This window comes from Telopea speciosissima, chromosome 2 (assembly GCF_018873765.1).
Source record: "Telopea speciosissima isolate NSW1024214 ecotype Mountain lineage chromosome 2, Tspe_v1, whole genome shotgun sequence".
Classification (NCBI taxonomy): Eukaryota; Viridiplantae; Streptophyta; class Magnoliopsida; order Proteales; family Proteaceae; genus Telopea; species Telopea speciosissima.
This window is the reverse complement of record NC_057917.1, coordinates 80,428,953-80,445,439: the sequence shown is the minus strand read 5'-3', so window position 1 is coordinate 80,445,439 and position 16,487 is coordinate 80,428,953.

Sequence of the window (16,487 nt, the reverse complement as noted above, 5' to 3'; positions counted from 1 at the left end):
TCAATCGTCGACTTAGCAATCGAGAGTAAGGTGTCTGTCATATAAGGCTTAAATCATCCCATTAGATTGATTTTAACTGGATGGTTCAGCCTTGGGTGAAGGAAAATTTTAACCTATGGTTTTATATTTTGGTCAAGAGATAGTTACTTGATAGTGTAGTCCTTGCATCAGTACAGGGGCCAATGAAAATGCATGCAAGGGCATCAATAGGGATGGGATTTATTCATTTTATGTCATTTTTATTCTAACATCTGATGATGTCTTATTAAACTAATTAAAACCCCACTAATAATTTTGACCCCATCAAATAATATCACATTTGAGAAAATCTATGCTTCATTTGGGTCAGTACCCCTTTAATTTATTCTTAAGAGGAAGGTAGTTACTGGGGAATTACCTAAGCAAAGAATGAGACATATATAGACCTAAAAATGGGAGGCTAATGGCTATTACAAGTAAAAAAGAGGACCTAAAAATGGGAGACTATTACAAGTTAAAAAGAGCCATATATATGCCAAGCAGGAAGCTTTTACATAAAAACAACAAACTTAATCTGAGCTTGGCTATAAAAAGCATGAAGATGTGGGACTTGATTAAGGTCTTTGGTATCAACCCCTTCAACTTTATCACCCACACTAGATCATATCTTCTCCCTATTGCGCCTTGCCGCCTTGGTATTTAAAAACTGTTACTCTCTTTATTAAAGGAGAAAGACATTGACGATAATGACATTCAACCTATAACTACCTCTCTTTAATCCCCCTCTTTTATATGAGTGTTTTGGTGGCCTTGGAAGAACATCTAAATGAAGAGGAGAGGTAGAAGGATTCACATGGAGGAGATAACATGGCAAAGGAAGACTTGTAGTTCTACATGAGAGGTGACAGATCTAAGAATGGTAGGAGAAGGGTGAAAAGAATATTGAACCAAACATGTTTGATAAAAATCCTCAATGACCTTACCAGCTTCAATGTTAAATAACATGTTGCTCATACTGCACCTTTGTAATTTAAAAATTACCCTTTATTAAAGGAGAAGATATGGATATTATCAACATCCCCCCTAATAACAAAGTTAGACAAGTTGAGCATATCCACTTGTTTGCAAAGTTGGGAGAGATACCTTTGAGAGATCTTAGGAAGACTACAGCAAATCTTTTGAAATGTTAAGTCAGGGCATCTTGGTTATTTTAATAATATATATAATTTTTAATTCTATTCTACAAAAGTATGAATAGATTAATCAGTAATGGCTAAGTGAATGAATTATAGAAAATTACAAAAAGACCCTCCTTGAAAGATAATACTTCACAGATTTTCACTTCAAGGCCCTCCTAAAAAGAAAATCCGGAAAATTTTCCTGTGTCTTGAGAGAAGGAAAACCCATTATTATTCCCGCCTTATTAGTTGAAGTTTGAAAATATCATATCCTACGATGAAGGAATGTCTCATTCGCTATAGGGTACAAGTACACACAGTGTGCGAAATGATTGGTGCATCTTTGATCCTTTTCGCCTTTCTAGGAGGTATCTTGACACAGTTACACGCCGAGACACAACACCGATTAACCTTCTTTTTCCCTATATCAATATTGCAAGTGCTAAGATTGGATGAGTGATGGACATTATGGCTATTGAAACATTCACATAACATGGGACCTTTAGTGAATTAGTGGTTAAATCAAAAGCTTAATTGCTTTTAGACTGAAAAACCAACATAATCATGGATAAACTACTGATTTAAGTGTTTGTAGCCTTAATATGATGGAGACAAATCATCATAAAGCATCTTCCCTTGTGAATCCATGAAGTTCTCTCTCTCTCTCTATTTAGGTACTTTGTGCTCTTGAACATGATGGGCACTTACCGGGTCTTTCCATCATTAAGCAGTTTTCCTTGTCAATACATGAAGCTCTCTCCTCATGTCTCTTTCCCAGAGCACTTAGAGTCTTACATAAGGATATGTGCTCTTCGACATGATAGGGGCAATGGATTCTTTCCATGATGGTGCAGTTTTCATTGTCACCCAATACATCTCTCCTTTTGGATCCTTCCCGCTTTTTCTTGGATGGCAATGGAATGGGTTAGAATGGATACCTATCCTACTCTACCACCGAATTAACTAGTATGGTATGACCTTTGACGGGTAAGGTGGTTTGGGTATAGTATTTGAAATAACTAGGGTACGTGCCCTACTAAACCATGAGTATCCAATTTTTCTAAAAGCAGTAAAATAAAACTTTGAAAATCAAAAACTATGGTACAATACACAATAATGGTTGAAATGGTATGCATTCCCTACTTCACTACGAGCTCAAGTGTTAAGAGTAAAGTACCACGAGGATCTTGGATTTGGATCAGTATTCGTGTAATCATTCCTGAAATCTAAAATATCCTTTGTTGGGTCTGGCTAGGGCCAGAATTAGTTACCAAACCATCCATGGTTTTAGGTACCTGTATCAAACCGATACATATTGGTATCGGTTTGTATTGAGCGATTTTTCCCTCAAAGATATTGATGTAATATACCATATTTTGACAATTATACCCTCTACTAGTACTGTTTACATACCATCCACTGATCCGGTATCGACCAGGTGGTGTTGACCGATGTGGCCGATCTGAGACCGATACCTAAAATCCTGCAACAAACTTTATTGAAAGGGACAATCTGGTCAATTCACAGATTATACTGAGGATGTTTCTGTAATTACAAAACCTTGCATAAGTCGTGACTCGTGACTCGTGATCCTATTGTAGAATATCTATAACCATGTGAGCACGTGTTTTCCGGATGATTTCGGGTTGACAAAGTCTACTAAAATGGACACGTTTCAAATTATGATTGGAGATATATCGAATCTTCTTATCTTTAATATGATACTGTTAAGTGTCAGAGCCGAGCCATGTCAGTAACAGTTGCGGCTGATTAAAAAAAAAAGACAAAAAAGTAAAGGGAGTTAATAAAATAAAGTGAAAATTGGAGATAATGACACGTGGAAGTGTCGGTTGATCGTGAGGGTAACGTGAAAAACGGTCAACCGCAACTGGTTTTCAGTAAACAGCCTGAGAGAGTGGTTGGTGTGGTGCGTCCGTGCAGGGGACAAACAGTCGGCAAATTTGGAAACTCCGCCGTCTTGTTGAATTAATCGGTAAAAACACGGCTCTTACGGAAACACTTTTTTTTATTTTTACGGAAAAGGAAAAACCTGCCCCGGTGAATGCGAAATAACCACCCCCGTCATGCTCCCGCACGCATTATGATTGGTTTTCACGCTGTTGCAAGGGCCAAACTGTCGAGCAAAGAACCCTTTTTCTTGTTTTATTTTATTTTAGGGGTGTTGTTCTATGTGCCACAACGCAGGCTGCACCCAGGCACATGGTCCTGTCACTGGAGGGGTAGGGTGGTCATTACACCCACTCCCATGTGCCTGGCGCAGCATGCGCTGCGACACAGAGAATATTCTCCCTTTATTTTAAGGAGAGTTCTCTATTCAGAAGTGTGATCTACGCTAGCATTTTCTTATTTTTTTCTCTATATAAGGGCAAAGATATCATTTTATACCGGAAGGAGAAAGATAAGACACATGGGAGTCTAGCGTAGGTCACACTTGGGGGAGGAATCTGCACATCACACAGGATTTGAAAATTTGGATCGAATGGGCCAATCTCGATTCCAACCAATCCAGATCAGACCGGTCCTATATGAAAAATAGGGTTCAGGCCGTTTTCCACTGATTCTCACTGATTTTAGAACAATTCAGATCGATTCTGATCAAACCAGATCGGAATTGGCTGTTACCAATCTGGATCCTAATTCTGTTTTAAACCCTGATGTCACACTAATACTAATGGTACAACAAAAAATGGACCCCTTACTCATTATGTGAAGGTGCACACTAGAATGCACTCCCTCATTGCTTGTACACTTTTTTGTTTTTTTTTTCTTTCTAATCATCACTTTTGGGGTTTTTTTTTTCTCTTAATGAGACTTGTGGGGGTTGGTTTGGTGTAATTATTACTCAGGGTAGAAATTTGTCATTTGACCTACCAACCTGATTATGAACATGATTGGTAGTTAATTTAGAGGGTTTGGAAATTTGACTTAAACATGATATGCTTAAGTCTTTTAACACATGAGTTCTTTTTAGGGTTGAGGTGTGTTGTCTGTTGAAAAATCTTACAAGAAAATATTGGGGAGTGGTCTTCAGGTCAAATTGACAAAGATTGATATTTACTGTTACATATGTTGGTTAGACAAATATAAAAATTTGTGGAGAGGCCTTGGAAATCAAAGTTTTAGTCCAAAGAGAGTTGGCGAGGTGGTACAATAAATCATTGAGAAATTTAGGATTAGAAAGAATGTGAATGGACTCGCGAGTGGATGTTTGTTTGTAAGGAGGACATGTCGTACGTGTTATAATTAAAATCAAGTATGAAATTTGATATTTGATTAATCGAAATAATCTTTTAGCTATTTAATGGTTAGAATTACCACGTCACTCCTCCTCGTAGCATAATTGGGTATATAGTCCAAATATTGCAATCTAGTCAAGTAGACTATAAAATCTTTTGTCAACTTTTTATATAGTAAAAACTAAACAATTACTATGTCGCTTGTCCAAAATATTTTCTACATATCTCCCAATGGTAAAAATTGCTACATCCGCCTACATGACAGAAATAGGCATGCAGGCTCCATTGGAGAGCACATATGGATTTAAAGTAAGAACCTTTTTTCCTAGATTTATTTCTTAGTCCTTTTGGATTTTAAATTCATTACCTTTGGACAATTCAAATAGAAAGTATTCAATTAGTTTTAAGAAATCAAAGTAAACCATTCATTGAAATGCTTTAGCTTCAAAATTTTGGATGTTTCAAATTATTTCAGTAATCTAGGTTCATTTATGTTGTTTTAGTTGTGAATTCAATTGCGCATTTGCAGAGTAAAATTTGTTTTTACCTAAATAAAAAAATTTATTCATATATATATTTTTTTGTCGAATTTTCCTCTCCAACACCCGAAACTGCACATAGGCATAAGTTTTTTAATTGTTTACAACTTCAATTAATCTACTAAAACTAAAATTTGATATACACAATCCACCTAGGTGACCCTAATATCTAGCACATAATCCCTAAGGGGTTAGCAGAGTTGGCAAGGAACAACACCTCACAATAAAGAGGTCATGAGTTCAACTCTCCTTGTGGCCTACTTATCAAGGGAAAAAAAAAAGCTAACACATAATAGTTCAGGTGGTGCCGAAAATTTGTAGGCGACTAGAAACCCAAGACCCCTATTCATATGTTAATTTTCATCCAAATGGAATTTCACACATGGCAAAATAAAGCTTTGAAAATATTTTAGAAAGAATTATTCAAAAGAATACATCTTTTGAAAAATACTGATAAAAAATAGATGATTGAAAAAATAAAAGAGAAAACGATAATACATAGAGTCATGATTGAAATTCACTCTAAAATTTGACAAATGGACATGTCAATAGGTTGATTACAAAGCAGATATAAGTGGAACTAAATTCATATTTATCTAAATACTCAAATATCAGTCTGAATATTCGGATATTGAAGATCCTATTGCATAAAATGGAAAGGAAAATAGAAATTCACGCTTGCATCAAAATAAAATTTTATTTTAAGGTACTATTTTATACTTAAAACTTGATGCCAATTTAGAAACCCTTTAAATCATACCGTCTAAAAATTATTTTACGTTAAATAAGAACACAAAGTTGGCCAAATGGCAAAACAAAACTATGAAATTTCAACAATGAATTTAAGTTTTTGTACAAAAAAATATATATATATAGACGACTAAAAATACAAGAAGAGAATATGACAATACATTGGAGAGTATATGGGTATGTAATTTTTTAAAATATAAGGAATCTATTTTGCCACATGGATAGATGATATATTCCTAACTATTGGATAGAAAGGACATGGTCTAGATTAGACACATGCTGAATTTTAGATTATAATTCACTCAAATACCCCTTTTTGTATTAACATACATCCCGTGAATGTCCATGGGGGCTAGGCTTAACTGTACTAGCCTCAAGCCAACAGCATCCTCCCATTTTCTAGATATTAGTATGATTAAAATTATCAGGAAAATGACCGTTGTCTGGCTGCATAGTCCTATGCCATGATACATGGATGCACAAAATTACCATTCTCACTCTTGTAAAATAAAAATATACACTCTCATTGGCCCCACGTTGGTGGTAGGAGCTACGCGATCAGGTAACTATCTCTTTCCCAAAATTACCACATCAGTTTTCCACGCGATTCCAAAACAACGACGATCTAGAATACTCCATTAAAACTTACAATGGAAAAAAAAAAAAAGGATTGAGTTTTCCTCCACCACGGTGAATGGAATCTCATTCACCACGAGACGGTAAAAGATGAAAAAAAAAAATCAGGAGGGCATTTTAAGAACATACTAAAACCCTATATGGTTTGTCAACACTAGGATCAACCATCCTCTATGCGTGGCGGGGAAATTAGTCCAAACAAAAAATCTCAAAACACACATAAACACATAAAAACAAGTACCTAGGTGGACTCCTACCATTGCTCTTTTTTTGTAATTGACTCCTACCATTGCCATGGCAGAAATTTTGGCGGGTGGATGGATTGAACGGTCACCAACTCACCATAAGTTAAAGTGGGGGGAGTATGGGACCCACTAGACAATGAAGTACCCAAATGATCTACTCGGGCGGAGGACATAAAATCGGTGTTTTTCGGTGAAAAGACAAGACGAAAAAGCAACGGCAAGGATTAGAGTCTTGTCTCATCGTACGGATCCTCTTACCGCCGTCAGATAGTCAACCTCATGGGGCACAGCTTTTTCGACCGTTGGAAATAAAGCTAACCTCCTTCCAAGACTTCGGTTGGTTAGAAAAGCCAAAGGGATTAATAGAGGGGGAAGCAAAGAAAAGCTTTGGGACGGATTTAAAAGAAGATTAGACCAAAACAATAGCTAAAATTCCAAACCAAGTGGGCTCCCTATCTTTATTAGAATTTATGCCTTTTGTTCCTTAAGAAGCCCATTATAACTAAGATGCTCCATTTAATTTAATTAATTATAGATGAAAGAAGATTATAATTTAAAAGTTACCTCTCAACCAAGGGGAAGCACATAATCTACCTGAGATTTGTGGGTTAGCTTAACCCCACCCAATATGGCTCTCTCAATGAGGACTAAAAGTGTATTCTGCTGCAACAAAAAGCCAATCTTATGGTCCCAAAAGTCACTCATTAGAAAGGATTGGAGATGATTAGGAAGTTGGTAATTCATTATGATCCAATGTGGGCTTTTCCACCTTGGCATCGGTAACAAACCATCCGTTTCGTGCTACACGATCTAGGGGTGTCAACCCTGTCAGGCCGGCCGGTTTCAGTTGGGCTTAATTGGTCCCCACTAATTTAAGGTCCACATAGTTTTCTCCCATTTAAGTAAGAGGGCCTCATAGGTTAGTGCATGAACATGTTTCTATTTGGTTGGTCAGTTACTAGTCCTTACACGAGGCATAAAAAGGCCAAATGGACTTAAAGGGCTAATTAGACTATAAATAATCAATTATCAGTCGGTCCTAATCAGACCACTACCTTGCATTGAGAAGGCATGATTATTAATCGGCCAATGCTTGAGCCCAACATGTTTAGTCCATTCTTGGGCTACAACCGGTCGGTTCAGATCAGGCCTACAGGTGCAAGCCAACTTTTGACACCCTAACATGATCATAATGCCAAGAGAAACAGTGGTTTAATGGTAATCTTATTAACACTAACTTTACCGAAGAAAACCCGTTTTCTTACATGAATATATGTTTCTTAATTAAGAAACCTCCGCGTTAGGGAATAAGCAGTTTTTGCATCTATTGATTAATTTCCCTTTTAGGTATGTATGATTATTATTACAAAGTTATAATTAAGCTTAACATGGGAGAGATGTCATCTCATCTCATTGCCCTTTCCTTCTCAATATTAAGCTATAAAAGCTATGGCTCCTAACTGGTTCAGCTAGGTTTTGTCTTGGCCATGTAAGATCTTGCCTAGAGCATGACATACACAAAAACAGAATCTCATGTGAGAGTGACATTGAAACCTCTAAGAGATTGTAAAAAACCACAAAGTGATAAGATGTGGATGATAAAGAAAGAAAGAAAGAAAAAAAAAAAAAAAAAATTAATTCATAGATGAATTAGGAATCTGATTAGTGGATATTGTTGGCTTAAGGGAAGAGCCCACATTGGATGGTTTCATGGAGGGAATATTTTTGTAGACAAGTTACATCATTAAGAATAAGTGCCTTGATACTTAAGCAAATATTAAGGCCCACTCGCGCCATTATTCGATAATGAAAGTGATTTGGGCAAAATATTTTCTTGTAAATCAACTGTCTTTGTAGTATTTAACTCTTAAGGAGGCTTATAAAATGACAAGATTTGCTTGCTTGCCTAAGTAGATCTTATGGTCTTATCTTATTGTCGAGGGCTACATTTTTTCTTACTTAAACAATTAATACAAAACTATTATGGGTTCAAACTAAAGAGATTAATCCAAAGAGTCATATCTCATCATGGCCAAGCTTGTCTGCTGTCCGGAACGTCAGAAAGATTGCATGACCTAAGATTCCGTATCTATGGTCGTTCACCACGCGCATTAGGGTTGATATGAATCTAAATCCTATGCCCATTAGGGCATTTGGTATTCAAATGGAGGAAGGAGAGAAAGAGTAGAAAAAAAATGTTTATGAACTAGTGAGGGTACAATTTGAATACCTTTAATCCAACCTTGGCCCCTCTCTCTCTCTCTCTCTTGTTCATGTGTGGAGGTTACAACTTACAAGGCATGTTGAGGGCTATCTTAATAATGGTATGATGAGTTTGACTTTGGAGATTTCTCTATTTCTTAGTGGACTTGTTTTGCAAAGGAAATTCAAACAGAGGGTGATCTTGAAACTTCTTGCTTTATTTATTTTGTTCAAGCAAAGCAAGATGATTTGTCTAAAATGGGTTTCTTTCACTAATTAGTTAGAATCTTTCTTTTGAAATCAATTATCTATTTGGTGGGAAGAGCCAATGGCTTTGCACAAAAAAGGAGACATCTCAAGTGCTCTGAGGTCACTTAACTTCTCTTTAATTAAAATATAGAGAGCTTTAAAAATGAAAGAGAGGTTGACAAGCCTACAAGATTTTTATGGTACATGGGACCCTCATTACCCTTTCTTGCCTTGCATTTCTCACTACAAACAAGCACGCATGGCCAACAAGAAGACCACATCCATGTCACATTCAAGATCAAGAGAGAGAGAGAGAGAGAGAGAGAGAGAGAGAAAAGTTGGCAAATCCTCAAAAAAAGTTAAGGATCTAAGACTAGGGAGCATTGAAGCATTCATTAAGCCATGCACCACACATATAGAGCTCACCAAATTTTTGCTTGTGAAACACTCTCATGGCTTAACATGTAGTAGTGGACTCCTCCTATCTCTTGCAACTGGCAAATCCCTAGGTTAGGTAGTGGGGGTGTTACCATTAGTCCCATCCAACTACCACTTAGGCTTAACTTAAGGTCAAATTTGTCAACTTGGTCAAACAATGTGAAACCTAAATAACCACTTCTTTCTGTTGAGTTCATCTTTTTTGCCTTCCTTCAAAATGTCATTTTGTTGATTCAACATGATTGATATCATAATACACCACTAAGCATACCAGAGAAGAGAACTCACTGCTACAAGTAGGGCATTAATATTATATGGAAAACAGTTATATAAGCTGCCATGAGAGGGTACACTAGCATCCTCTATTTTTATCTCTCTCTTTCTCATATGAAATGACCTCTCTACCCTATTATGTACACAATTTTTCTATTTCGTTTGTTCAGAGGACCCTCTCCCATATCATATATATAAAGAAGAATTAAATAATATATATTTTGTCAGGAGGCACTAAATGAATTTTAATTAAGAAGTTCTTATATTAAGGCAGCATTTGGGATGCATTCTCGGATGTTTTTTTTTTTTTTTTTCTGTTCAAGAATGCATAATCAACATAGAAATAGAATACATAGCAGTCCATTTTGGAATAGATGGGATTGAAGAATACATTGGAAAGTGAAAAAAATTGAGATCCTCACAAAGGGAAAGGAAGGTAAGAGGAATGAAGAATAAAAATAAAGAAATGAAATAAGAAAAGTGGGAAATGGGAAATGGTAAATAAAAAATAAAAGTAAGAGGAAAGAGAATAGCCCAGAAAATCAGAAAAATCTCAACTACATGATGTCGATAACGTGGATCCTTGCCCTCCTCTAGGCTCTATCTAAGGTCATACTTGGTACCAAACCTAGACTTTGCATATCATTCTTCACAACTTCACCTATAGTCATTTTAGGTCTACCCCTAGTTCTTTTAGCTCCTTCAATCGAAATCAGATCACTCCACCTTACTGGGGCGTCCCCAGACCTCTGTTGCAATGGAAACTTATATGGAAATTAAATATTCATAATAAATTTAAGATCTTTTTATGACGGCAATTAGGATGTCTAAATGGCTTTTTTACTAATGAGGTATGCTTCTTCTATCAAAAGGAACCAGAACCTTGGGACCGGATCCTCTCCAACACGCATCTGGACACGCACCCGGAGTGCCTCCAGCTGTTGGATGCGCACTGGAGAGGATCTTTTATCAAACACTTGTTGGCAACTTGACATGTGTTATTCTCATGTGAATTTTCAAAAAAGGTCTGAGCTGCTTAAGTGTTGAGTTTGAGAACTGAGAGGTGATCTAGCATAACTATTTCAAATCTTTTTTCTCACTCTCTTTCCTTATCTCTCAGCCTCTTATGTTGAATGTCATTGGTTTTTTTGTTTTTGGTGTTGTTGCACTTATACCAATCGAAATCAGGTTGTCTTCTCTAAGAGACTAAGACTAAACCTAACCTTGTTGTTATAATTGCCAAATATTGATTGATGGATAGTTGATCTTCAATTATTTAATCCTTTTTCTTCGTCTCCTTCTACTTCTCCTTCTCTTCCCTATCCTGGTTGCTCTCTTGTTGACATTTCCAGCTTGCCTACTTAAGATCATTGTGTTGTCATTATAGGTGGTGATTGGGTGGCAAATCCTTAGAAGTATGGATGGGTTTCGAAGACTTAAGTGTAGTTAATTCCTTATCAGGAGGATCAAGTCTGGCCTTGGGAATGGTTTTGATTTTATAGACCAACCAATTATCGTTCTGCTTCTGATCTAACCCGATATATGATAAAAACCAAAAATCCAATCAGAATCAGAATGAGCGAGCCTACCGATTGACCCCCCCCCACCTCTCCAGATCAAAGTCCATACCAGTTCAACCTACTTGAGTCTAGGACTGATCCATTGAGTGTTATGTACAATAGTCCCACATCAGTCCCATAAGGGCTTGGATGTAGGCATATATGATATTAGGTTCCCTCCCCTTGTTAACAGGTTTATGAAGGTGAGTTCTTCCAATCGTAACATTGGTGCTTTTATTGACCCGTCCTTTTGAGGTTGATTACTTAGGAGAGACAATCTGGTGCCAGAGTGAGCCGCTAGGAAAGGACTACCTATTGTCAGGTAGAATTCTAGCGCAGGGTGGAGCCGCCTAGAAAGGGCTACCTGACCCGGAAGGGGCCAACGAGGACGTCGACCGTTAAAGGGTGGGATAATGTTATGTACAATAATCCTACATCGGTCCCATAAGGGCTTGGATGTGGGCATATATGATATTAGGTTCCCTCCCCTTGTTAACCGGTTATGAAGGTGAGTTCTTCCAATCGTAACATTGGTGCTTTCATTGACCCGTCCTTTTGCGGTTGATTACTTAGGAGGGACGACCTGGTGCCAGAGTGAGCCGCTAGGAAAGGACTACCTATTGTCAGGCAAAATCTTAGAGCAGGGTGGAGCCTCCTAGAAAGGGCTACCTGACCCAGAAGGGGCCAACGAGGACGTCGATTGTTAAAGGGTGGGGTAATGTTATGTACAATAATCCCACATCGGTCCCATAAAGGCTTGAATGTGGGCATATATGCTATTAGGTTCCCTCCCCTTGTAGACTGATTTATGAGGGTCAGTTCTTCCAATCGTAACATTGAGTTTGAAGATTTGCTATAACACTTGGACCACATGGTTTGCTGCAACATCTATTAGTATGATGTGCTTACAATGTATGCCTAAAATTAATCTTTGGTGTTTTTTCTTAGAAATTGTGTGTTAGTTGAAGGGGTGGATGAGTTGGTAACTATATGTTTGTGTTGGAGAGAGAGAGAGAGAGAGAGAAAAGAGGGGGAAGGTTGTTGGATATTCTGAAGGAAGATGGTGCCAAAGGCCAGAGAGAGAGCGAGAGAGAGAGAGAGACTTTTCTTTGTAGCTAGTAGGTATGCTGGTGAGGGAAGGCTATTGGTTTTCCCCAAAGAGGCAAAAGATGGAGCCAAACTAGGTTCCAAAGTCTACTGCTTTTAGGTGCCTCGAGGCCCAAGGGCGGGAAGAAGAAGTCTAAAGAGAGAATGGAGAATATCGAGGAAAGTATCAAATAGACGGTATCTATCTATCTTGTAGGGAGACCAATGGAAAGTGTGGGGTCGGGTTGTGAAGATGTCCAATCCCAATCCCAATCCCAATCCAAATTTGAAACCGGTTTGGATTTTTGCGGCCCATAGTGGTTCTTCTGTAAGAGGAAAAGATTAAGAATAAAGGTTAAGGTTAAAAGTTTTTGAAACGTCTAGTGGTTTCCTTTAGGCTCCGTTTGTATAACAGGGAGTCGAGGTTCCAAGCTCCGTTTAAACCAATTGCGGATCGAAAAAGCTCGAAATCGAACCGATCGTTTAATAAACGGTTTGACCAATTTAGATGATGTATTAACCGGTCAGTCGTCGTGCTGATCAGAAACCTACATTGCTCGATCAAAAATTGATCAAAAATAGAAACTAACCTAGATTGAACCCACCCTAAACCCAATTTATATACTTTTAGGTTTTAACCATCATAAGTAACCTCAACCTTGTATTCCCAACCTCTTCTCGACTCCCCTAATTTTACCCTCACCTCCCATCCGCTTCAAAATCCCAATCCAACCCTAACCCTAGTCCCTTATAAGTCGTCTCTCCTCCCAACCCTGCGAGCTTCAACCCTCAAATCCAACAACAATGAACAAACTGAATCGAGCCAATGTTATATTTCGAAAATCAGATACCAGTAAGGCACGAGTACACGACACCACTGCAAATCAAATTCCAATTCCGGAAGTGACAAGGGGAAGGGCTCCATGAAAAATTGATTCAACACAACTCTGACCTCTAAAGACCACCAACAGTCCGAGTGCCAATTCTAGACCCGGTCGGGCAGACACGATCGAGCCTTGCCCGATTATTAAACGTGTCAAGCTTCAGCCCAACACATTTAATCACTAGGCGATCACGGTGTGAGGTCCTATCCCATCGGGTGTCCGACCTGACCGACCTATCCCACCTGATTATGGCACGACCCATTTAAGCTTCCTCAAAATTCCCATTTTACCCTAAGATACATTTTCTATTGATATCGGTATCAATATCAAAAGAGATAGGCCATATCAGGTTGGATCGGATCAGTATACTTATTACAATACTAATATTTTTGTTATTTTTAACCATTTTATTCTGATCTGGCCGACACAATACCGCGATTCCTTGGAATCATGCACAAGTAAGACTGGTTTTGACCTGTTGAAACATACAAATTCTTACGTTTCCATTTAATATATGGCCATTGGGTTATGAGATGGAATGGTGGATGGGCTTTATTGGTTACTTCTGAAGTGTGTTGGCTTCCACTAATTGGTTTTGTTGTGGGCTCACAATAAGCATTTGGTTTCATTCCCCATACCCGTCCCTCTCCATCTCCCTTCTAAGGAACACATCTTTTTTTTTTTTTTTTTTTTTTTTAATTTGGATTAAATTAAAGAGCCTAATAATTTATGAAGATTTAATACATTAACCATGAAATATTGAAACCCATTCATTGGTCGAGTTAAAGAACATATATAACAATTGATCAAAATTAAATATCACTAAGCATGAAATTATTAAAACCTCATTTAATAAATGGCCAGTTTAAAGAGGGTTTAGAAATAAACAGGCCCATAGCCCGATTAAGGCCCGACACCAACTGAACCCATCCAGGCCTGGCCCGGTTAACTAAATAGGTGGTCATGCCGTCACGGTGCAGGGCTTGAGATTGGTGAAACCCGGCTAAGCCCGACCGAGCCCAATTGGTTGACACCCCTTGTCCACAAGTCAAATTCCAGTGAAGCACGTCTCTTCACATTGTAAGACCTGATGGGCGTGAGTGAGCTCTGTAAGACCTAATAATAACATCCTCAGTGGATAAAGAATACAAGAATCATTTTCAGCAAAGTAGGAGTAATGTTTGAACATCTAGGTAGAGTAGTGGTCCTCCCTCCTATTGAAACTAGGGCTTCAAAACCCTGATCTCACCCAATTATCACAATCAGTCTAGGCCTTCCAACTCAACTAACATGGGTAGGTCCAACTCTAACAATAACACACACCCAATATCCACATAGGAGATACTTGTATTCATGAGGAAGCCTAGCCACCCCAATTCACTCAATGCCTAGTTGCAAGTGTGCTGCTGTGCCATGCCAATCCATTGCAACAAAGAAAATCATATCTGAACTATTTATAGCAATGTAATCAAATCTCCTCATACCCAAATCATCTTCACTTTACCAAAAACAGAAGTACTAGTAGTAAGCATCCCCTGCATACTTCCATGCCAAAACCTTAATATAAGTAATGGGGCCTCATGCTAAAGATGATACCATCTAACACTATGGTTCCCACCCTCATAGACCTAACCTATTTGTCTACGATGATGCACTTAGATTCTTAGACTAGTTGAGATATTGTCTCCAACTCCTGCAACAACCAAACATTACAATTTGCAAAAATATACTGACAGTTGAAATATCTTTAGGCAAAAGATCTTATCCACAGCCTATGTAAATAGGCCGTCTTATGTGCCCCACCTATGTTTGCCACGTGAAAAGATGATGTGTCAATTCCAACCATTGAATAGACAAGCATGATCCAAAGTAACTTGAAATTATAGGAATAGAGCCATAACCCAAAGTGAAATCCAAAGCAATCAATTCTTTGGATTAGGACACCCGCAAATGAAGAAGAAAAAAAAACATAGAACCAGTGTTCCTAATAATAGCCAATACTGAGAAAAATATGACTTGCTCGAGTTCCAAATTCCCCAAAATAGAACAAAATAAAAAAATAAACATTTGGAACTTCATTTGGCACTTAAAAATCCACCCAAAGTTTTCTATATTTCTATGGTAACTACTGGTAACTACTTATTAATGGTTCTGGTAGTAAGAATAAATCAAGGCCCTGCTTACCTGTAGATCCCTACTATTGTCTTTGCTCCAAGGAAATCGAAACCCATTGGCATTTGTTACCTTTTTTTGTAGATTTACAAAAGAATTTTGTTGATGTACCACTAGGTTTTAGGACTGAGACTTTCTCTGCTACTTCTATTTATTATGGCTTGGTTGAATTCCTGAATTCCACTCATTTATTACTGAAATCTGAAAAACAAGACCTCTCTACCCTTGCTATTAACTTTTTTACTTAATTCGGAAGCTTTAGAAATGAGATTTTATTCAAACATGTAAAGCACAATCCTACCCATCTTGGGCAATTAATCTATAAAAGGTCTCATGAGAAAAAACTAATTATCCTCATTGACTGATCTCACTAAGTATAAACTAACAATGAAACATAGAAGAACTTGCACTAAGGAATCACAATAGGTACACTCCCCTATCGTGACCAATACCAAATAAACCCAACAACTAACACAATACCACATATATCTTAACATTGGAGATTCGAGGATTGATTCAAGGGATGCAGCAAGCTAAGGAACAAGAATGGACAACTCTGACAGTGCAGATGGATTGTAAGCAGGTAATTGGCTCAGTCAAGGAACAGATGAAGGATTTCCATGGGAGGTGTTTACTCTGTTATTGGATGCTACTATTTTGATGAAATCTTTTGATATTGTAAATATTATGAAGACTAGAAATGTTATTTCCATTTCCCATAAAAGGGGAGCCAAGGCTAAGGTGGAAAAACAGACTGATATGGTAATGGACGATGGTTGTAATTTTCATTTCAACTAATTCTATTTTTTTTTTCATAAAAAAAGGTAGTTTGTGTATTGACAATGTTGGTCCACATGTAAGCAAAAGTATGGCAACAATGTAATTAGCTGGTCAACATGTAGAAAATCTATTTTCAAGAAGGGTAAGAGATCGCTGCTTGGTTGTGTAGCCCCTGAACCAGAGTGGGGGCCAATGAGAGCACACACACGGGCATTTGTGTGGATGAGAATTTTAATTTCACTAGGGAATGAACGGCATTT